The sequence below is a fragment of the Ruditapes philippinarum genome, unplaced genomic scaffold (genome assembly GCF_026571515.1).
Source record: "Ruditapes philippinarum isolate M1 unplaced genomic scaffold, ASM2657151v2 ctg7149_1_1_1_1, whole genome shotgun sequence".
Classification (NCBI taxonomy): Eukaryota; Metazoa; Mollusca; class Bivalvia; order Venerida; family Veneridae; genus Ruditapes; species Ruditapes philippinarum.
This window is the reverse complement of record NW_026851732.1, coordinates 7,971-33,171: the sequence shown is the minus strand read 5'-3', so window position 1 is coordinate 33,171 and position 25,201 is coordinate 7,971. Positions and strand designations below refer to the sequence as shown.

Here is a 25,201-nt window from a genome sequence, read left to right as displayed (position 1 = left end):
CAGGTAAAAAACACCTTGTATTGATTGATAATTTGTTGATTAATTAATTGATTGATTGATGATTGTTTTTAGTTTGACTATTCGATAAGAATAAGTAAAGCTATTGTAGTCACCCGAGCATTAGTGTCGGCGTAGGCGTATTCACTAATGTTAAAGTTTTGTAATACCTCAAATATTGTCCATTGACATATAGCTTTGAAACTTTCCACACTTGTTCACCATTATTATCCCAACCTGTAGACAGGAGGAGGTAACTGTATCAAGCATTTTGACAGAATTATGCCCCTTTTTCGACTTAAAATTTACATTAATGTTTTTTAAGACCTCAAATATTTTCAAAAACCATTGATATATGACTTTGAAACTTTGCACACTTGTCCACCAACATGACCCCATCTTGTTTATCAAGCACTAAAAAAAGTCGAGCGTTGCTGTCTTACAGACAGCTCTTGTTTGTTTTGTATTTTCCAGCAGCTAACAAACAACTAATATAGATTGATTAATGATTTTTTTACTGTTTTTGTATTTTTGCCGCAGGTAACTGGAGAATATGAGAAAGTATACAAAGCAATAGTAGATCCTGATGTAGCTAAGATGGAGAATATGATGCACCAATGGTGCCTAGATCTAAAGAGAAATGTTCTTGTATGTTAAATCTTTTAATCATCTTATTAAAGATATACTATACTCATTTTTTTTTTAAATTATAATTGCTACACAGTCTCTTTGTATGTATAAAATAAACATGTTTGTAATTCATTTAAGGTAGATATGAAATGTTTTGATTTCTACACACTATAAATTTATGTGGTCACCATATGAATATAATTATAGTGTCATTAAAAAACAACTGGCAGTTTTTTTTAAGAATAAACCAATTGTACTTGACCCGTATTAGGGTATGCAGCTTCCCATACATAGTTTATTCATAATTTTATTCAAATTAAACATATTCAGTAAGACTTTCATGGATTTCAATGCATTTCTAAGATAAAAATATTTTTTCCAAAAGATGAACAAGATATATCTTTTAAGATTTAGGTTGAAATGCTTTTATCACATACCTGCGCCGCTAAATTTGCGACTCCGTTATAATGTGCATATAATTTGACATGCATTTCTGGAAACAAAGTGATCCCTCGGAAGCATTAATCACAACAAAATTACTTTTAAAAATTTTGCGACTCGGTTTGTTTTGAGTCGTACAGGGGGATAATAAAATAAGGGGCAAACTCCTTCACGCCCCCTAGCAGGGGGCTTAAAGGGGACTAAATTTCTAAAACACTTTATAGTTTTGGACCCAATGACCCCGAAGGCCCAAAGAAATATAAAAACACTGAATGAAGTCCCGGGGAAAATTTTTTTACGGCTGCCCACATGCTGCCCACACTGCTTTCCCCAAAAAATGAAGTCTTTTTTGGAAAACAAACATTGTTAAACAGCTAAATGTTAGCTTTATACAAAAATAATGACGGCTTAACTGTAATATGATGCACTTTTTCAAATTGAAATTACTAAAATACTAAGTTTGAAACAACACAAAATTGTTATTGCAACAGAAAGTAAATGAATGCGGCTTTAAATCACCTACATTCTGCTCTTAAGTTTCATAAAATTTTGAAGTAATGCTACTTCACATGCTTGGTGAAACACTTAAAGCAAATAGCTATTAAGCATGCATTGTTGTAGAATGATGCACACTGTTTGAGTTCAGATGTGCAGTATGAGTAGGGTTTAGGACTTTAAGTGTTAAGTAATGAATGATTTAGCTTATGAAGTATAAACCATAGTTTTAATCTTCCAACACAAGAACAATAGATATTCTAATAGAGTAAACGTTTATAAGAATATGTTGTATTACATTGAGCAAAAAAGTGATTTCATAACATCATTAAGTGAATTGATTAACAAATTTCATGCAGATGTACTTTTCCTTTTTCTGTTATTTTATACAAAGTTTTAACCCAAACATAGGGCAAATGTGGGCAGAAATTTATTCATTTCATTAGTGTAAAATTTGTTTTTAAAAGAAATAAAAATATCCCAAACAGGGGATTTTTTTCGCCCCAAAAAACCCCACTTTTTGGGGATTTTCAGTTTATTTATTTTAATCTTTTTTTTGATAAAGGTTTGAGTTAAAGGTAAAATAAAAAATTTGGGTATTTGGAAAAAAGGACAGACTTAAAATTGAGGGAAAAAACCCAAAAAAAAAGAAAAATTAGTTTTTATATTGTATCATATTATGACATTTTTTTAAAAAAATCAGGTTTTTTAAAAAACAATTCCCAAAACCCCTTGATTTTGGTCAAGTTGTTTTTATGCCCTGGGCATGAGGGGTACTAAAAAACATTTTCCTAACATTTTTTTACCAGTTTTCCCCAAATGGGCCCAAGATTTCCGGCCCCTTCCCCAAAGGGGAAAATAGCTTTTTTTTCCCAAAATCTGTAAAAAGAATTGTCAATCCAGCTTGAATTCTCAACATCAAAACTGACAAATTTGCTAGAGTTTATTTCAGTATGGTATTAGAATGATGTTTCCTGGCACATGTTTTATGCATTTTTTTATGCTATGAATGATATTTGCATTGGTTGGAATAAACAATGTTGCACAATTCAAAGTACTATGCAAAAAAGGCATAACAGAGGTTTCAGATGGTACTAAATATTTTCCCCAATTTCGCAAATTTACAACGCAAACTCGACTAGGTACTCTTCCCAAAATGGCTAGGAAAGACCTGGCTACATTCTACTTCTAACCATAAAAGCTATCACAACAATGTAAACTTAACAAAACATTATCAAATTGGTCTCTACAGAAAAAAATGGGAAAAGAACTGACAGCGGTGGCATAGACCAAGAAAATTCTGGAAAAAATCTAGTTATCTTCATTATGGGGATTCTATTATAGAAATATTATTGAATGTCATGGAAAGTTGAAAAATATATGATAATGTATAAAAAACCTGAGTGAAGGCAATTTTCTTTTGCTCACAACTTTCTATATTTCTTAAGAAATTTAACCAAACTTTTACAGAACTTTTTTTACCAAGTGCTGTGAAACTGTGAAAGTTTTGATGAAGTTCTTAGAAAAAATAGGACTTGTGGCATACAGCAGAAATTTCTGGTGCCTGCCCTTTTACCAAGGCACCAAAAATCTCGAATCTAATAATCATATTTTCCTTTAGAGAAGCTTTTTAAAAGCACTGAACTTAATCGATGACTACTATGTCAGGCATTTAACCAAACTTTTACAGAACTCTTGTCACCAAGTGCTGTGAAAGATTTGTTGTAGTCCTTTGAAAAAAGCAGGACATATTTAGACATTGATTCTGTATTTCAGGCATGCCTCTGACAAGATGAAACTTGTAGAAGAAATAAATAGTTTAAAGGAATTACTGGCTACGTATGAAAAATCCATAGACAGGAAGGATCAAGTAAATTCTAATCTGACGCATGCAATGCAGAAACAGAAAGATAAAAATGAAATGACGAGAACATTCTGTGAGTGGAAGATGAAACATAATGATTTCAAAAGAGAAGTATAACTTTACATACAGATTTACCGATAGATATTTAATAAAAAACTTGACAATAAGATTATATAAATATGTAAAATGTCTAGCTGCAAAGTAGATTATTTTAGATTTTTATTGTTACCGGGGAATAAATCATGTCTGGGACCTTTCAGGGACATACACCTAATTTCCGGGACATTCCTGGATAAATGCTTTAATGTATAAAGCTATATTTCTGCTGCAAAAATTATAGTTTGTATTTTAAAAATGCTTCTTCCAAAATGCTTGTATGAAAGAAATATGATAGTAAACTTCATTAAAAATGGATGTGCACATACACGAAATAATGCACGGAAGGGCACCTGAGGTCGTCCTCCACCAGTAAAACTGGAACGTTGCCATATGACCTGTACTGTGTTGGTATGACGTAAAAACAAACTTAATATTTTTCAGACATTTTGTACCATGATAGCTAAGAAGCATCATCAAAGATGTTTACAAAGAAAAGTTTGGGATGCTTGGCACTCGGTCATAGAGACAAAATGGCGGGTGCGTGTAGAAAAAGCCTGCCAGGCGAAGGCGCAAGAAGTTTGTATTCAGCTCACAAATAATTACGAGGCAAAACTGGCTTCTGTAAGTTAATTTACCGGTTATTTTCTTACCTTCTTTCCAGTTAGTGCTTTCAATGTTGTACACAAATCTTCCGACAGTAATAATCATCATAAAAGGTATACTTATGATGCAACATTATAAAATATGCGGAAAACATCAAAATAAGATTTTATATTGATATGCAGATTAAAAGGCTGCTAATTTGTCTCAAGCCAATAAGGTTAGTATCAAAGTTAATAGCATAAATAACACAACTATCATGTAACCATCCAAAGCCAGAGGCATGGGGTTCTTTTAATATTATGGGCTGACTTGGAGGTAACTCTACAGCAATTAGGTCTGAAGTGCTTTGCACCATTTCTTATTTTTTTAACAAAATGTTACGAGCTTACAGGGGAAAGAAGTAAGATTGCTTATATAATAATACATGAATTTTCAGAAAAAATGTACTGTAAACTTTTACTGGTTAGCTGATAAAATATGCATTTTATAAAATCTTCTTTGCAACTACAGTAAAGACTGTCTTAGTGATCCCCTGTTATCTTTAGTGACCATAGTTAAGTGCGCCAAACAGTTTTTACCGTATAAATGGTCTGTATGTAGCGACTATATGATATGTGGTATGTTTAATATATGGTTAATATAAATAAAAAAATATAATTAAATATGGTACTTTCCTGCTTTTCATCAAAATATTGGTAAAATATGTTCATATATTCGAATTATGTAGAGACTGTTCACATTGACACCCTGTCTATAATGACCTTTTTTTCTTTTCTTCCAAAGTCACTGTAAACAGTTTTTACTGTATATGCATTCACTACATGAAATTAGTGGTTCAATGAAAACGAAACAGTGCCTGTTCCAAAAGACACTATGTTTTTTATGACTAAACACTGATATAATCTTGAGCATTATATTATATAGAAGCACAGTGATTTTCTACCTTATATATCAACAGAGGCCTATGAAAGGCATTTTCTCAATTGAAAATTTCTTTAAAATCATGTAGTTTTCCCCAAAAATATGAAATTATGCAAGCAATTTTCTTCCCAAAATAGCAACTTCAGCAATGATTTATCCCAAAATTAATTGAGAAAATTCACTGAGGCTCCCTGCATGGCTTTTTTTCCAAGGATGGGGAAGGAGCCCCGCTCTTAATTATTTTTGAAAACGATATATGGTATGTTTGCAAAAGCGGAAGAAATAGACTTGACGAAAATTCAATTTTTTTGGGAAAACTGCATGATTTATAAACAAGTAAAAGCCGGCACTTACTATTGAAGGACAAAACACACTTCGATAAGTAATCAGAGATCGTATTTGTGTAAAGGAATGTATATATAAACATATAAACGTAATGAATTATTTTTCCTCATGTTATATTAAATGTAGGCAAATGAAGAGTTAGAATGTGTGAAGGCGGAGGTAGCCCAGATGCATAAAAGAACGTGAATGGTACGAAGTGATGATGAAGAAAGCGTTCATGCGTGGAGTTTGCGCGCTTAATGTTGAGGCGATGACAATATTTCATAACAATGAGGAAAAAGAAAACAAAGACATAGGTAAACTTTTTGACATGGATTTAAAGTTGAGAAAATATGAAACTAAGGCCATGTGACTTGAAGTTGAGAAAATGTGAAACTAAGACCATGTGACTTGAAGTAAGAAAATGTGAAACTAAGACCATGTGACTTGAAGTAAGAAAATGTGAAACTAAGACCATGTGACTTAAAGTTGAGAAATGTGAAACTAAGACCATGTGACTTGAAGTGAGGAAATGTGAAACTAAGACCCTGTGACTGAAAGCCACTCACCTGCAGATGGTAAAATGAAAAAAATGAAATAAAATTTCAAGTAAACAGTAAATACTGATACAGTTAGGTTTATTGTATAAATCCATCATAACCGACACCTTGAATTAAGAAAAAATGTTGACAAAAGCGTTAATATATCGGGTTCTGTTTCCATTATCTACTACGTTACTAACGCAGTAACCAATATAAATAGGAGAAGATAATTCATTAAACGCGGTTACGTGTCACAACAGTGGTTTGGAAAAATCCCGGTATCCGGTATGCCCGGGATCGTTTTTCAATTTTCATCATTTGGTATGCCCCTATCGCCTATGACATTTCAAGCTAAAGGTTAAATCGATAAATTGGTCATCATATATATAAAAAATAATTAATAAATAATAATATTAATGCCCTGAATTACTACAAATATAAAAACAAAAGCAGTTATTCGTATCCCTACATGTTTGATAAAATCCCGGATTCTCTGGAGCACAGGTTGCGATATTGCCCTGAACGACCACGTGATACTAGAAAAAACCCGGATGAAAGAATTCCGTGGTATAATAAAAGAAGGTATTTCCCATTGGTGGAAAAGCGAACTGTTTGTTTTCAGAGCAATAGTGTTAAAATATGAATATTTTGAAGTGTCATTTTGATTTCTTTTAACTGTATTTGAGGGGGGTATTTTGAAAAAAATAGAAAGGCGGCAGTTTTTCTGCTATCTTCTGGAGGTCAGTTGCTGTGAAGTGAGAAAATGTGAAACTAAGACCATGTAACCTAAAGTGAGAAATTTTGAAACTGAGACCATGTGACCTGCAGTTGAGAAATTGTTAAACTAAGACCATGTGACTTGAAGTTGAGAAAATGTGAAACTAAGATCAAGTGACTTGAAAATGAGAAAATGTGAAACTAAGACCATGCGACTTGAAGTTGAGAAAATGTGAAACTAAGTCCATGTGACCTGAAGTAAGAAAATGTAAAACTAACACCTTGTGACATCAAGTAAGAAAATGTGAAAATGTTACCTGAAAGTGAGAAAGTGTGAACCTAAGGCCATGTGACTTGAAGTTGAGAAAGTGAAACTAAGACCATGTGATTTGAAGTTGAGAAAATGTGAAACTAAGACCATTTGATTTGAAGTTGAGAAAATGTGAGACTAAGACCATGTGACTTGAAGTTGAGAATCGAAGTTGAGAAACTGTGAAAATAAAACCTTGTTTACTAAAGTGAGAAAACGTGAAACTTAGACCATGTGACCTAAAGCGAGAGAATGATAAACAAAGACAATGTGGCCTAAAGTAAGAAAATGCGAAACTAAGACAATGCTATATAAATTTTTATCCACTGTTATAATTAGTATTAAAAGAATAAACAAATCTTGTCCAAAAGATCTTTATGTTAATTTTTGTTTGAAGTCAATTAATTATAGTTTGTAACATAGGCATTTAAAGCTGCATGCCTCCAGAAGAGCCTTAATATTTTGAGAAATTCAAGCTTGAGAAAATTGTACTAAGATTTTAAGAAAAGTAAAAAGATTCCTGATTCAAGTTATAATTCACATGTTATGATTTATGATTGTTTTTGCAATATCTATCACCATATATCTACTGCATTACTATTGTAATAAAGGCTATTTTTGCATATTTTGACCTCCTTTTAGTAATTTACGATGATTGTAAGTGCCTTTTGCAAAAAAATGTTTAAATTACAATTTTTGTTCACTTCACAATATTTTACTTTTTAATACATTTTCAATTTAGTTAGATCAGGAAATGTACCTGACGATATCAGTGAAAACATGAAAGACAGTATACCAGAGAAAGATTAAAGTATCCCTTAAACATTACCACACGATCAACATGAGAGAATTGTAACCAGTGAAGGGTCACGACCTTCTACAGTAACACAGGGCCGACTATTGGTTAGTATAGTTTAAACTTTATATTAATAAGCAATTTTGAAGGTGTTCATGACAGTTTTCATACGAACATATAGGTAAAACAATGAAAAATCTTTCTCAGAAATTTTGTAAGCATTTTGTGATCTTATAATATGATAACAGAAGCATTCACGCGAAAAAAATGTCAGCAAACTTGTTTTTTAAACATTTAGTTATTGAAAAAATGGGGAGGGCTTTTGTCCTCACCCAGGCATCACTTTTTAGCTCACCTGAGCACAAAGTGCTCAAGTTTGAGCTTTTGTCATCTTTCTGCGTGCGTCCGTGCGTCGTGCGTCCGTGTGTCGTGCGTCGTGCGTCCTTCAAAAAATGGCTTCAAACTTTTCTAACAACATCTCCTCCTAAACCACATGGCCAATTGCAACCAAACAACAGAAATGATCCTTAGGTTTAGGTTGACCCCTTTCAAATTTGTTCAAAAATTTAAATTCCATTAAAAACTCCATGGCAACCAATAGGAAAAACTTAAAGTATCTTCTTTCAAAAAAACCCCAAGAGCTAGAGCTTAGATATTTTGCATGAAACATTTTCTAAAAAGTGTCTACCAAGTTTGTACAAATCAAAGCCCTGGGGGTCAAAATTGGCCCCGCCCCAGGGGGTCATTGATTTTCCCTATATGCATATAGTAAAAACTTTAAAAACCTTCTTTTAAAGAACCCAAAGAGATAGAGCTAAGATATTAAGCATGAAACATGTTTTAATGGGTGTCTATCAAGTTTGTTCAAATAAAAGCCCTAGGGTCAAAATTGGCCCCGCCCCGGGGGTCATAGATTTTCCTTATATTTGTATAGTAAAAACTTAAAAAATCTTCTTTGAAAAAACCCAAATAGCTGGAGTTTAGATATTAAGCATGACACATCTTCTAGTGAGTGATAACAAAGTTTCTTCAAATAAAAGTCCTGGGGTCAAACTTGGCCCCGCCCCGGGGATCATTGATTTTCCTTATATGTAAATAGCAAAAACTTAAAAATCTTCTTTCATATTGAAAAAAAAACCCAGATAGCTAGAGTTTAGACATGAAACATTTTCTCGTGAGTGTCTTCCAAGTTTGTTCAAATAAAAGCCATTGGGTCAAAATTGGCCCCATCCAAGGGGGTCTTTGATTTTTCATATATGCATATAATAACAAGAGGGCCATGATGGCCCTGGGGTCGCTCACCTGTACATAGGCCCCCAGGGCGGGGCCAGTTTAAGCCAAATGGCTTTTATTTGAACAAACTTGGAAGACACCCATTAGAACATGTTTCATGTTGTTAAGTTTTTACTATACACAAATAATGAAAAACAATGACTTTTGCCCGCCCCCCTCCCCCTGGCAGGGCCAATTTTAACCCAAGGGCTTTTATTTGAACAAACTTGGTAGACACCCATTAGAACATGTTTCATGCTAAATATCTTAGCTCTAGCTCTTTGGGTTCTTTAAAAGAAGATTTTTAAATTTTTAATTACTATATGCAATATTGGGAAAATCAATGACCCCATAGGGCGGGGCCAATTTTGACCCAATGGCTTTTATTTGATCAAACTTGGTAAACATCCATTAGAACATGTTTCGTGCTAAATATCTTAGCTCTAGCTCTTGGGCTCTTAAAAAGAAGATTTTTTACTTTTTACTCTATGTATATAGGGAAAACTATTGACCCCTGGGGCGGGGCCAATTTTGACCCCAGTGCTTTTATTTGAACAAATTTGGTAGACACCCATTAGAAGATGTGTCATGCTAAATATCTTAGCTCTAGCTCTTTGGGTTCTTTAAAAGAAGATTTTTAAGGTTTTACTACATGTATATAGGGAAAATCAATGACCCCTGGGGCTGGGCCAATTTTGACCCCAGGGATTTTATTTGAACAATCTTGGTAGACACTCATTAAAAGATGTTTCATGCTAAATATCTTAGCTCTAGCTCTTTGGGTTCTTTAAAAGAAGATTTTTTTAAGTTTTTACTATATGCAATATAGGGAAAATCAAAGACCCCTGGGGCGGGGCCAATTTTGACCACAGGGCTTTTATTTGAACAATCTTGGTAGACACCCATTAGAACATGTTTCATGCTAAATATCTTAGCTCTAGCTCTTTGGATTCTTTAAAAGATTTTTTTAAAGTTTTTACTATTTGCATATGGGGAAAATCAATGACCCCCTGGGGCCGGGCCAATTTTGACCCCAGGGCTTTTATTTGAACAAACTTGGTAGACACTCATTAGAAGATGTTTCATGCTTAATATCTTAGCTCTAGCTCTTTTGGTTCTTTAAGAGAAGTTTTTTTAATGTTTTTACTATATGCATATAGGGAAAATCAATGACCCCCTGGGCCTGGACCAATTTTAACCTCAGGGCTTTTATTTGAACAAACTTGGTAGACATCCATTAGAACATGTGTAATGCCAAATATCTAAGCTCTAGCTCTTTGGGTTTTTTAGAAGAAGATTTTTCAAAGTTTTTACTATATGCATATAGGGAAAATCAATGACCCTGGGGGCGGGCCAATTTTGACCCCATGGCTTTTATTTGAACAATCTTGATAGACACTTATTAGAAGATGTTTCATGCTTAATATCTTAGGTCTAGCTCTTTGGGTTCTTTAAAAGAAGATTTTTTAAAGTTTTTACTATATGCATATAGGGAAAATCAATGACCCCCTTTGGCGGGACCAATTTTGACCCCAGGGCTTTTATTTGAACAAACTTGGTAGACATCCGTTAGAACATGTTTCATGCCAAATATCAAAGCTCTAGCTCTTTTGGATTTTTAGAAGAAGATTTTTTTAAGTTTTTACTATATGCATATAAGGAAAATCAATGACCCCCTGGGGCGGGGCCAATTTTGACCCCAGGGCTTTTATTTGAACAATCTTGGTAGACACTCATGTTGTTCAAATAAAAGCCCTGGGGTCAAAATTGGCCCCGCCCCAGGGGGTCATTGATTTTCCCTATATGCATATCGTAAAAACTTAAAAAATCTTCTTTAAAAGAACTTAAAGAGCTAGAGCTAAGATATTTAGCATGAAACATGTTCTAATGAGTGTCTACCAAGTTTGTTCAAATAAAAACCCTGGGGTCAAAATTGGACCCGTCCCAGGGGGTCTTCGATATTCCTTATATGTGTATAGCAAAAACTTTAAAAAATCTTCTTTGAAAAAACCCAAATAGCTGGAGTTTAGATATTTAAAGCATGAAACATCTTCTAGTGAGTGTCTACAAATTTTGTTCAAATAAAAGCCCTGGGGTCAACACTGGCCCCGCCCCGGGTGTCATTGGTTCTCCTTATATGTGTATAGCAAAAACTTAAAACCAATTTTGAAAAAAAAAACAAATAGCTGGAGTTTAGATATTTTAAGCATGAAACATCTTCTAGTGAGTGTCTACAAAGTTTGTTTAAATAAAAGCCCTGGGGTCAAAACTGGCCCCGCCCCCAGGGGTGTCATTGTTTTTAACTATATGTGTATAGTAAAAATTTAAAAACATCTTCTTTTAAAAAAACCCAATGAGATAGAGCTTAGATGTTTAGCATGAAACATCTTCTTATTGGTGTCTTCTACCAAGTTTGTTCAAATAAAATCCCCTGGATTAAAATTGGCCCTGACGGGGGGAGGGGGGAGTAGATCATTGGTTTTCATTATATGTGTGTAGTAAAAACTTAACATTGTGAAACATCTTCTAATGGGTGTCTTCTAAGTTTGTTCAAATAAAAGCCCTGGGGTTTAAACTGGCCCCGCTCCGGGTGCCTTTATACAGGTGAGCGACCTAAGGGCTATCATGGCCGTCTTGTTGATAATGTTTGTGTGTGGAAGTTGGTATGTCAAAACTTGCTGAAGAGAAATGTTTAATACTTAACACACTTATTTGAGAGCATAATAGGAGGTCACTTTGTAAGGGTCATAACTCTAGCATTAACTTTGACAGAATTATGGTCTTTTCTTAACTTAGGATAATTATTCTTTAAGAAATATTATTTATTTATTTATTTATTTTCTTTATTCTCAAAATCTTCATTTTATTATCAGTTTCTTGATTTTAAACAGGAGCATCTTTGTTGTTGATTTGTAACTAGGATTACAGTTAGATCTCACTGATAAAACCTAGTATTTTCTTTTTTTCTGTCTGAATTTTCATTAGCTTAGAGTTTTTCTTATTTGTTAGATGAAACATATGTTGGTTATATTTATATTATGTTCTCAGTGTTTTGTGTTGCTAGACTTCCAGTTTGCATTTTATCGTAAGTATGAAGATAGAATGTCGGCCGTTTAAATAAATAGATGATATTCAAGTTTTTTTCTAGAAATACAGGATTTATTTTCATCGAGTGGTATGGAAATAAATATTTCATGAGTGGCAGTAGCCATGAGTGAAATATAAAAATGTTCATACCACAAGATGCAAATAAATCTTGTATTTTTAGAAAAAAAACTTGAATTTTCTGTTCATTATATACATTTTTCAATTTTAATATTACAATTGGAAAGATTTTCCTTTTAATTTTGTGTATTGGCTTGATTTAGAAAAAGTAGTCTGGCAAGACAGCAGTGAAAATACGAAAAATATGTTTCACTGCTGTGAAAAATAATTATTTTTAAGCTGAAAATACAGGAAATGAAAGTACGCATTTTATTCAACAATATTTCATTCATAAGTATATAATATAAAGAAATATATTTTTTATAATGTTGCATGATTAATGTACAAATAAACAGTATTTATTATAAACATGACTGCTGTAAAATATGTATCATTAACAATGTTATATTATTTAGTTCTGTCATTATTTTCTCTTACATTGGAAAAAGAACACTGTATGGAAGTTAGATGACGAACTTTAAGCAGTTGATTTATTCATTTGATGTTAATCGGCTAATTTAAGGGACTGCACTGAGGTTTTATTTGGCATGTCGGATACTGGAAATAATCTCTACAAGATTAATATTCGCTGTGATGGAAATAAATTAATTTATTCATTTGATGTTAATTGGCTTATTAAAGGGATTCCACTTTTTTTGGACATGTCGGATACTGAAAATATCATTTTAAGATTTATGTTCAATGTGATGAAGGTCTAGCCTTAACACATTTGTGCAAAATTTCAGATCAATTGCCTACTCTGTTGTTTCAGAATAATTATTTTAATTGTTTAAACAGCACGCCTCCAGATTCATGCTTATTGTCTTGAAAATTTGAAAATGTATTTAACTTTGTAATATTGTAAAGTTACCAAAGGAATGCAGTTGACACAATATCAATGACACTTGCAACCCATTTAAATTACCATTAAGAGGTCACAATATGCAAAAATAATCCTTGCTGCATTAGTAATGGAGTAAAAACATAGTAATAAATACTCATTTTAAAATTTTATGCTTTTCCTAAATTTTAGTACATATTTCTCAGTTTTGATTTTATCGAAATATTTTTGCTCATCTAGAGACCTGCAGCTTTAAAACTGGCCCAAAATTTAAAAGCTTTACAAAGCGTTTTACTCAAATCGGTCAAATAATAACACAAAAATATGGTTTTCAATATATTTCAGAATACATTTCATAAATAAAATTTTCTTTTGCATATACTTCTGTCTTGATCTATTTAAGAAATTCAAATGTTTTTTTGTTATTTTTGGCTTTTGGACCTCAGTGGAGTTCCTTTAATGTAATTCGTCATGCTGAAGCAAAATGTATGTACCATATGTTAATAACATTAATCACATACCTGTGCCGATTTTGCCACTCTGTAAATATGGTATTGCACGGCCATGCATATATTTTGACGTGACATCATTTACATTTCACATTATAGTGTAAAGACGCGCTAAATGTAAGTGTTACGCTATTCGGACGTCAATGAAAAATTATTCTTTTGCACTTTAAACGGTCTTAATTTGTGTTTGTGATATTTGTGAAGGTTCATTACTGAATTTATTGAACTTGTAAACTTGTGCACGACCTACATTTCTTACTACAACATAAATATAAATAGCTGTGCACGGTTGATTGCTCTTGATTATGTATATGAATATGTATATGATTGTTACTCCTGAATATATGATCATTTTAATTCTTAATAAAAACGGGGTAAATATGGTGTCAGATATGCATTTGATATGGATTTTTTGACTCTGGAAATAGAAGGGAGGGTTAATTGATAGATAAGATTCAATAATGATTACTCTTGTCATATAACGTCACGTGGTTTAAACGATGAAGGTTTATTGGTTATATTTTCTAGGGTATGATGTTAATGTTAGGGGTGATCAAATATGAATGAAACTGGGTCAATTTCTTAGAAGTCCTTACCAAACAGTGTGCCAAAATAATTATCTTAATCCTTCAAAATACTCGCCACCAGATCTTTTAAAAGTATACTGTTCAGACACTTAAATATAACCGAACCGAGATTTTATTTTGCGTTTGATTTTTTCTTCCGTCCAAGTGATTTTTGAGCTCCAAAAATAGGGAAAAATTAAAAGGGGGAAATGCCTTGGGGAACCGCCCCCTTTTTGCGTCTCCCCCCTTGGGCGCATTGCCCCTCCCCCGGGGCGGCCGCCTTTTTTGTCACAGTTGCTTAGGGGGAGCTTTTTAGGGGTCGTTTTAATGTCCGTCGTCTGTCATCCCTTTTTCCCTCCAACTTGTTCGTTTACACTCTTGCTAGCGGTCACATTGTTGCCTCAATCATTATCACACGTTGTCAGGATGCTTATCTAGTTGAAAGCTCGGATGAGTTCGAACATGTGTCATCTCGGATGAAAAAACTAGGTCACAGGAGTTAAAAATAGAAAAACTTTGTTAACACTCTAGTGGTCATAATTTTGCCTAAATCATCAATATTTCTCAGGATGCTTGCCTAGGTGAAAGCTCGGATGAGTTCGAACATGGGTCATCAGGGATGAAAAACGAGGTCACCGGAGCTAAAAATAGGTAAACATTGTTAACACTCTAGCGGTCATAGTTTTCCCTGAATCATCATCACTCTTGGTCAGGATGCTGGTCTAGGTGATAGCTTGGATGAGTTCGAACATGGGTCATTCCGGAAAAAATAGGTCACTAATAATAACACTCTAGTGGTAACAATTTTGATTCAATTATCATCAAACTTGGTCAGAACGCTTTTCAATGTATTTGCTCAGATGAGTTTGAACATGGGTTGTCTCGCATGAAAAAATTGTTAACACTCTAGTGGCTACTGTTTTGATCCAAGTATCCTGGAAATTGGTCTGAAAGTTTGTATTAATGATTTCTAGGTCAAGTTCGAATATGGGTCACCTGGGTAAAAGCTAGGTCACACTGCTTAAATATGGATAATCCTTGTTAACACTCTAGAGGTCACATTTTTGACTCACCTGTCATGAACTTGGTCAGAATGCTTGTCTAGGTAATTGTTCCGATGAGTTTGATGGGTCAGATGAGAGATCAAGGACCATTATGACACTCTTGTTTGAATATTTCTTTTAGTTATGAAGGACTTTGCCTTTGTCAAACTTGGCATTTTCAGATTTACCCTTAGGTATGACAAATTGAATGACAGGACCTTGATTGGTAAAGAAAATTACACACATGACCTTTCTGACGATCATGGTACGTTCTGCTATGCAAGGTCTTTGAGATCGATTGTTGTATTTAGGTGAGTGTTTTAACAACTGTTCGGAGATTCTTACCCGAGCAAGATTTTGCTCGTTTGTAAAGAGATGGGGTATCTTTTGTTAGGAGATGGGGTATCCATCTGGTACTTATCGTTCTTATTTTTAAATCACGTCTGAGAATTGATTAGCGGCTCTTACAGATATATCATCGCATTTAGCCATATAACTAGTTATCTTACATTAGTAGCTATCAGATCCTTAACGTTTGTAACCATTTTTTGAAAAGTTGCATGAGGTGCATCTTTTACTGCATCCATATCACTTTTAAATGTCTTACACCAGTGTGTGACAGATGAAAAAAGTTCGTTGTTCCTATAAGCACGACATATTTCATATAAAATATATAAATATGTCTATCGCCTGTATACCAAGAATACAGCTGTTCTAGATATAGGACCGTATTTGGTCGGTGAAAGGAGACCATTTCCAACCATTTTCGCTTTGGTGTACACGAGTAGATAGTGTTTTTGTCTCAGCTAGACTGAACTGAGTTACACATGTATAAGTCTCAATTGAGAGCTTACACAACAATCTATGCGATACATGTACATATAGTATATGCAAAATGTGGTTAAAAGCGAATTATTGGCCTAGTTGCATTCATATGAACACATCTCGTATATCTTTATTTATGTAAATGCTGATATATTATTTTATTCATACCCAGTTGATGATTTCAAGCCGTATATAAAACGGCTGGTAACAGTTTCTAGCAAAACACAACAAAGGCAGCTTGCGTACAATATTTAATACACTAAAATGACTACATAGATTCATAGCAAAACACATGATATAACTACAGTTGGTTTTGTATATATATTCTTAACTTAGTTTGTGTAAACATGGTTACCAAGAAACTCTTGAGTTAATATTTTATCGCATCAGTTTTGTATTGTTTCTATAAAATTAATTTTACGGTGACCGTCACGATACGGTTCAAGTTAAACCACCATTTTTTTCAAACTTATTAACCCCAGAAGAAATTAACATATAACTGTATTCGGGTGCGAAGATTTCCCGTTGGATATTTGTTGTTCATACCAATACAATTTTGCCAATTTAATTTGAATTTAAGTAGACGTTTAAAGGTCCATTTGTCCGAAATACTATCATTTTTATTTCTCAAAAACATTTTATATAAGGATATTTTTTTTTTACAATTTCAAAAACTTATTGGCTAGAAGAACCATTTTTTTTATTTAAATGTTTTTTGGTAATCTATACAATTATAGTGAATAACATTTCTTTACAGAAGTCAGAATACTACTTTGTTTATATTTTGCTATATTTTCGGAATATTACTGCACGTTTAACGCTACTTTTTAAAGTTCTTTAACATCTAATATGCTCTGAATCTATTATCAATCCATTATTAAACACTCTTTAATCTTTAATTACACATTTTTGATTTCTGTGCCTTTAAAGAACTATTTTACATGAAGTCAACGATCTGGAATTATTAATACATTTATGTGTTATGTTAATTTTTGACTAAAAGATACAACACACGGGACTTTGAACTCCGGTTAAAACACTATAAACACACATTATTAAAAACTAATATTAATATCTGACATTAAAAAAATAATATAAAATTCTGTCCCAACTGTTATATCAAGATAATTATTATTCCAAAAGAAAGATGCGAAAAAATATCCTTATTGCAACACCTACCCTATTTGCACAAATGCAAAATACACTCAATCGCCTTGAAATAAAAAAAATTGAAAAGACCGGAGACATATACCCCATCTCCCCATTCACAACATTCGCTGTTGTGAACAAAACAAAAACAAATAGAGTCATGGATTAAAACTTTCAAGCAAAGGAGCAGTTGCAATCAGTCTTACAACTATTCGAATGCTTCATTGTTCTCTTCCTATATCGGATAGTGTAGAGTAAAACGTCTTTAAATTCATTATTTAACATGCTGTGCTTTTCATTATGCAGTATTAAATCGATAAACTTTATTTAAGGCACATTATGCCAAAGAAACAATTTATTTTATTCTTTAGAAAGGGCAAAAATGAATTTAATGTTATTTAGATAATGGTTTCAGAGAATATTTGCCATAAACGTGAAATAATTTGTCATAAAAGTACCAAATGTAAACATAGCAGAATTTTTACTTCAACACAAGAAACTTATTTACTCTAACTGTGCTCACTGCCAACAAGCAACAGATGACAAAAATGGTTCAGATAATTGGCTAATGAGTAACTTTGAGATACTTTTATTAAAGTGCACCAACATTAAAAGGCTTTTGTGAAATAAAAAAAATTAAAGCATTTGTGAGGCATACTGGGCCTTTAAAGAATGTCCATAAAAGTACGTTTTCCATTTTAAACTGTAATCAGAATGACAAATTACTAAAAACACATCTAGAAAAAAGCGTATTTATAACACTAAAAGCTACAATAACGAATATCTATGAAAGCAACAATATCTATAATCTAAACATATAAAGTTAAAATTGTTTATAATAAACTATAGCACACAAAAGAAACAGCAGTAAATGCGTTTTATCCACAAACATCAAAAATATGATTAGACACTGAGTAAAATATTAATAATATCTTGACAATAACTTGAATGTATATATAAATAAAGATGTTGACAATGAAAGAAACACCAAAACACCACATGTATTTATGATATATATAAGCAATATATGTGATTATAAATCTACATTTTGTTTTGTAAATTTGTGTGTACACAAATAATCCTTTTCACATTACGAAATAACTTTCCCAGGAAAGTTTCCAAATTATCGGATATTTTCCTCATTATGTTTATAAAGCTCATTCTGTGTCAGCTTTCGAATTTGATTTAAACATATTTTATTCTTCTTTTTTTACACATTTATAACATAATGTTCTCATAATTAAAACACAATATAGTAAAAGGGTTGAACCACAAGTTTTTACAACATCAGCAAACGTTTCTTCCTTGAAGCTTTCGAATTATCTTCCTTGAACTAACTTACTTATACTTGTTTTACAAGGTGTACATTAATATCACCTGAGTAGTACTCGAACCAATGTTGACAGGATTGTAATCTTTACCACAATAATTACCACCCCTCCCCTCTGAGTAATAATGCAAACAGAACAACAGATACAACACTAATATAAGAACATGTAAAACAATGATTTGATACAATTGAACCTTTCAAATTTCGGATAATAACCCCGAACACAACAGTAAGAGCACAGTTACTATCACTATATATAACATTGATACTTTGATGACAACATTTTACATAATAAGTTAAATAATATTATTAAAAGAACACATGATTGAATTTTAACAACATCAGTCACACAGTTATTGAAACACACTGTTTAAACTTTATTGATTCTTTAACGATTTTATGAATATTGAATAAGTAAAAATAATATTAAAATTGAAAAAATAGCAACCATCAATAGCAGACCAACTGCATTTAATTTACAAACATGAAAACAACAATGATTTGACACAATCACAACATGTAAGCCCTTTTTGATCAAACTTCGGATAAGAACCTCAAATACATAAGTAAGAATACACAGAACGGATAAGGTATTTCGGTCTAACCTACGCTAAGTAACCAAACATTTAAATGAATAATAATTTAATGCTAAGAGTTTTTGACATTTTTTTCAAATATGTCGAGTAGAAGTCCCCCTAAGAAAATTTAAATTTCCCATAAATATAAAAAAGGAAAAGGGCAGTACAAAAAATTTTTTAACCCTTAAATTTAAACGGTTGTAGGCCCTTTTGCCCTTTTATTTGGGTTTTGGCCCCATTATTTGGCATTTTCTAAATTGATTATGATGGTCAAAAAAATATTTCAATCTTTATTTCCTAAATTAATTTCATTTTTTCTTTGTTTTTAGATAAAAACCATTTTAAAAAAAACAATTTTTCTAAGATGCCCCCTCCTGTTTCAATAACTTTAAACCATGTTGAAAAATAACATTTTTGTATTTTAAAATTCCGTATTAAGTTCGAGATTATCTTAAAGGGAAAACCCGATTTGAATGCGATTAATTTTTAAACACAGTAGGGAAAATTTTAAAAGGAAAAAATAATGAAAAGTACTATGACTTTATGTAAAAAAGATTTTTAAAAAACAAAAAACGTTCGGCGCCCACTTGAAATTCTAAATATTAACATGGGAAAAAATAAAAAGGGTCAAAGTATTTTCAATTCTTATTCAACGTCATCCCCAAGTATCAAGTGCAATGGCAATTTTTTGATTTAACCAGTGTTGGAGCCATCGTATCTCTTAGACCACTTGCAGAGTTCATGTTCCACATAAAAACGAAATACCCGGTATATAACAATGGTGCGCCAGCACTTATTTGTGTTCTCCAACTACATTATATTTAAAGTACATAAAACTCGTTAATAGAAGACGAACTTGCATTCATCTGCTATTACAGATCATAAACTTTAAAACCCCTTTTAACATTTTTAAAATAAGTTTTTTTCGAAGAATATTTTACAAAAATTTGGCGGAAATTTATTTTCCTGTAGGAGATCTTTCATTCTGCAGCTAAGCGTGTTTTGGGCCAATGCGTTTACAATTATTGGGTTGTTTACCTTTTTTGCCCAAAAAATAAAAACCCGTTACTAATTAAACCCCCTGGGGGAAAACCCTTTTGCTTTAAAAACAAATAATTTAAGTAAAAAGAAAAGAGAAAAAAGATATAAAACCGAAATGATGATTTTGATTAACTTCACTTTAAGCAATTTTAAGGGAAAAGAATTAATTTGGTACTTAAACCACAAAAAAAAATTTAATGAAAACAGTTTTTAAAAAATTGAGGTTTTCCCTTTTCATAATAAAGAATTAAAAGGAAATGCCCAAACCGCCCGAAATTCGAATTAAATTTTAAAGATTTTCTTTATAAAGAAAAAATGAATTTTAAATTTTCCCAAATTTCCAAATATAACAAAAAATTTTCCCTTAACAAAGAAAAAAGTTTTAAAAAAAAAGGGGCAAATTTGATTTAAACAATTTCACTTTACACCAAGCAAGGTTTTCAAGAAATTGGCTTTACAAAAAGCAAATATTTCAACAAGATGACTTTTCACCAAGCAAGGATTTCAACAAGTTCACTTTGTTTCCAGATTTTTATACTCCACAACTGCAGGTGTCAAGTGCTGTGTGGCAGCTGTAAAACATTGCCCCGTACTTTACTTTAGTGTTGTTATATTTTTCTGGTCCTGCGGGATCATTGATGCCAGCACTATAAAGTGTTGAACATTTAGTACCGCTCCTACGGGGCGTGAGGGATGTTGCACGTATTCATTATCCCTCATGAACAGACTCAATCAAAATGAGTCTGCAATTCTCTTGTAATTTTGTTGTGATTTATGCTTCCGAAGGATCACTTTGTTACCAGATTTTTATACTTCACAACAGCAGGTGTCAAGTTCTGTGTAGCAGCTGTAGAAAGTTGCTATGTACTTCACTTCAGTGTTGTTATAATTTTCTGGTCCTTCGGGATCATTGATGCCAGCACTTTTAAGTGTTGAGAATTAAGTACCGTTCCTAGGAGGCGTGAAAGTTGTTGCACGTGTTCATTATCCCTCATTGACGGACTCAATCAAACCGAGTCAGTCTGCAATTCTCTTGTAATTTTGTTGTGATTAATGCTTCTGAAGGATCACTTTGTTTCCAGATTTTTATACCTAGCAAACATTTCAAGAAGTTTACTTTTCACCAAGCAAGGATTTCAACAAGTAGACTTTACACTAGGCAATGATTTAAACAATTTCTCTTTACACCAAGCAAGGTTTTCAACAAGTTGGCTTTACAAAATAGCAAATATTTCAACACGATGACTTTTCACCAAGCAAGGTTTTCAACAAGTTCGCTTTGTTTCCAGATTTTTATACCAAGCAAACATTTCAAGAAGTTTACTTTACACCAAGCAAGGATTTCAACAAGTAGACGTTACACTAGGCAATGATTTAAACAATTTCTCTTTACACCAAGCAAGGTTTTCAACAAGTTGGCTTTACAAAATAGCAAATATTTCAACACGATGACTTTTCACCAAGCAAGGTTTTCAACAAGTTCGCTTTGTTTCCAGATTTTTATACCAAGCAAACATTTCAAGAAGTTTACTTTACACCAAGCAAGGATTTCAACAAGTAGACTTTACACTAGGCAATGATTTAAACAATTTCTCTTTTCACCAAGCAAGGTTTTCAACAAGTTGGCTCTACAAAAAAAGCAAATATTTAAACACGATGACTTTTCACCAAGCAAGGATTTCAACAAATTCACTTTGTTTCAAGATTTTTATACTCCACAAGAACAGGTGTCAAATGCTGTGTGGCAGCTGTAAAAAGTTGCCCCGTACTTCACTTCAGTATTGTTATATTTTTCTGGTCCTTCGGTATCATTGATGGCAGCACTATTAAGTGTTGAGAATTGAAAACCGCTCCTAGGGGGCGTGAGGGATGTTGTGCGTATTCGTAATCCCTCATGAACAGACTCAATCAAACCGAGTCTGCAATTCTTTTGTAATTTTGTTGTGATTTATGCTTCCGAAGGATCACTTTGTTTCCAGATTAATATACTTTACAACAGCAGGTGTCAAATGCTTATGTGGCAGCTGTAAAAAGTTGCCCCGTACTTCACTTCAGTGTTGTTATATTTTTCTGGTCCTTCGAGATCATTAATGCCAGAATTATTAAGTGTTGGGAATTGAGTACTGCTCCTAAGGGGGGTGAAGGGTGTTGCACGTATTCATTGTCCCTTATGAACAGACTCAATCAAACCGAATCTGCAAATATCTTGTAATTTTGTTGTGATTTATGCTTCCGAAGGATCACTTTGTTTCCAGATTTTGATACTTCACAACGGCAGGTGTCAAGTGCTGTGTGGTAGCTGTAAAAAATGCACCGTACTTCACTTCAGTGTTGTTATATTATTCTGGTCCTTCAAGATCATTAATGCCAGAATTATTAAGTGTTGGGAATTGAGTACTGCTCCTAAGGTTCGTGAGGGTTGTTGCACGTATTCATTATCCCTCATGAACAGACTCAATCAAACCGAATCTGCAATTCTCTTGTAATTTTGTTGTGATTAATTCTTCCGAAAGATCACTTTGTTTCCAGAATTTTATACTTCACAACTGCAGGTGTCAAGTGTTGTGTGGCAGCTGTAAAAAGTTGCCCCGTACTTCACTTCAGTGTTGTTATATTTTTTTGGTCCTTCGGGATTATTGATGCCAGCACTATTAAGAATTGATAATTGAGTACCGCTCCTCGGAGGCGTGAGGGATGTTGCACGTATTCATAATCCCTCATTAACAGACTCAATCAAACCGAGTCTGCAATTATTTTGTAATTTTGTTGTGATTAATGCTTCTGAAGGATCACTTTGTTTCCAGAGTTTTATACCAAGCAAAATATTTCAAGAAGTTGACTTTACATCAAACAAGGATTTCAACAAGTAGATTTTACACTAGGCAATGATTTAAACAATTTTTCTTTACACAAAGCAATGATTTCATTTAGTTGACTTTAAACCAAGCAAAGATTTTAACAATTTGACTTTATACCATGCAAGGATTACATCAATTAGGCTTTACACAAAGGAACGATTTCAACAAAATGACTTTTTACCTTGCAAGGATTTGATTAGATAGGCTTTACACCAAGCAAAGATTTTAAGAAGTTGCCTTTACACTAGACAAGGATATTAACAAGGTGACTTTCCAACCAGCAATGATTTCGTTAAGTTGTCTTTACACAAAGCAAGGATTTCATTAAGTTGACTTTAAACGAAGCAAGGAATTTAACAATTGAACTTTATACCATGCAAGGATTTAAACAAGTTGGCTTCACACAAAGCAAAGATTTCAACAAGTTGTCTTTACACCAAGCAAGGATTTAATCAATTTGTCTTTAAACCAAGCATGGATTTCAACAAGTTGACTTTACACCAAGCAAGAATATCAACAAGTTGGCTTTACAACAAGCAAAGATTTCAACAAGATGACTTTTGACCAAGCCATGATTTCAACACGAAGGCATTACACCATGCAAAGATTTTGACAAGTTAACTTGACATCAATCAAGGATTTCAACCAGTTGACTTAACATTAGGCAAGGCATTCAACAAGGTGACTTTACACCAAGTAAGGATTTCAACAAGTTGACTTTATACCAATCAAGGATTTCAACAATTTGACTTTATACCAAGCAAGGATTTTGAACAATTTGACTTCACACAAAGCAAGGATTTCATTTAGTTGACTTTAAACCAAGCAAATATTTGAACAATTTGACTTTATTCAAAGCAAGGATTTCATCAATATGGCTTTACAAAAAGCTAAGTCTTCAACAAGATGACTTTACACCAAGTTAAGATTTCAACAATTTGTCTTTAAACCAAGCAAGGTTTTCAACAAGCTGTCTTTACACCAAGCAAGGATTTAAACACGTTGGCTTTACAACAAGCAAAGATTTCAACAAGATTACTTTTTACCAATCAAGGATTTCAACAGGTAGGCTTTACACCAAGCAAGGATTTCAACAAGTTTTCTTTACTAAAGCAAGAATTTCAACCAGTTGACTTAATTTTAGGCAATGAGTTCAACAAGGTGTCTTTACAACAAGAAAAGATTTTAACAAGTGTACGTAAAACCAAGCAAAGATTGCAACAATTTGACTTTACACCAAACAAGGATTTCAACAATTTGACTTTATACCAAGCAAGGATTTCAACAATTTGACTTTACATAAAGCAAGGATTCTATCAAGTTAGCTTTACGCTAAGCAAGGATTTCAACAAGTTGACTTTACACCAAGCAAGGCTTTCAACAAAGTGACTTTACACTAGGCAAGGTTCTCAACAAGGTGATTTTACAACCAGCAAGGAATTCAACAAGTTGTTGATTTACAAGAAGCAAGTATTTTAACCAGTTGAATTTACACCAAAAAGGATTTCAACAATTTGACTTTATATTAAGCAAAGATTTCAACAATTTGACTTTACACAAAGCAAAGATTTCAACAAGTTGACTTTACACCAAGCAAGGAGTTCAACCAATTGACTACACATTAGGCAATGATTTTAACAAGTTGACTATACACCAAGTAAAGATTTTAACAATTTGACTTATTGACAAGGAAGGATTTCAACAAGTTGGCTTTACACGAAGCAAGGATTTCAACAATTTCTCTTCACTCCGAGCAAGGATTTCAACAAGATGACTTTTCACCAAGCAAGAATTTCAACAAGATGGCTTTACACCAAGAAAGGATTTCAACAAGTTAACTTTACACCAAGCAAGGTTGTGGACAATTAGTCATTAAAACAAGCCAGGATTTCAACAAGTTTACTTTACACGAAGGGAGGATTTAGCAAGTTGGCTTTACACCGAGCAAGAATTGCTACAATTTGACTTTATGACAAGGAAGGATTTTAACAAGTTGGCTTTACACTAAGCAAGGACTGAAACAAGTTGACTTTACACCAAGCAAGGATGTCAACAATTTGTCTTTAAACCAAGCAGGGATTTCAACAATTTGACTTTATGACAAAGACGAATTTCAACAAGTTCGTTTTACACCAAGCAAGAATTTCATTAAGTTGACTAAGCAAGGATTTTATTAATGATTTGAACATGTAGTAATGATAATTATCATTATTGTTTGTGTTCATGTCAATACCTTAACATCACAG

General features: G+C 33.0%; 1 pseudogene; it reads left to right on the top strand.

Annotated features, from left to right (window-relative positions):
- On the top strand, nucleotides 1-24,248 carry LOC132738417 (centrosomal protein POC5-like; annotated as a pseudogene).
- The last annotated feature ends 953 nt before the right edge of the window (nucleotides 24,249-25,201 follow it).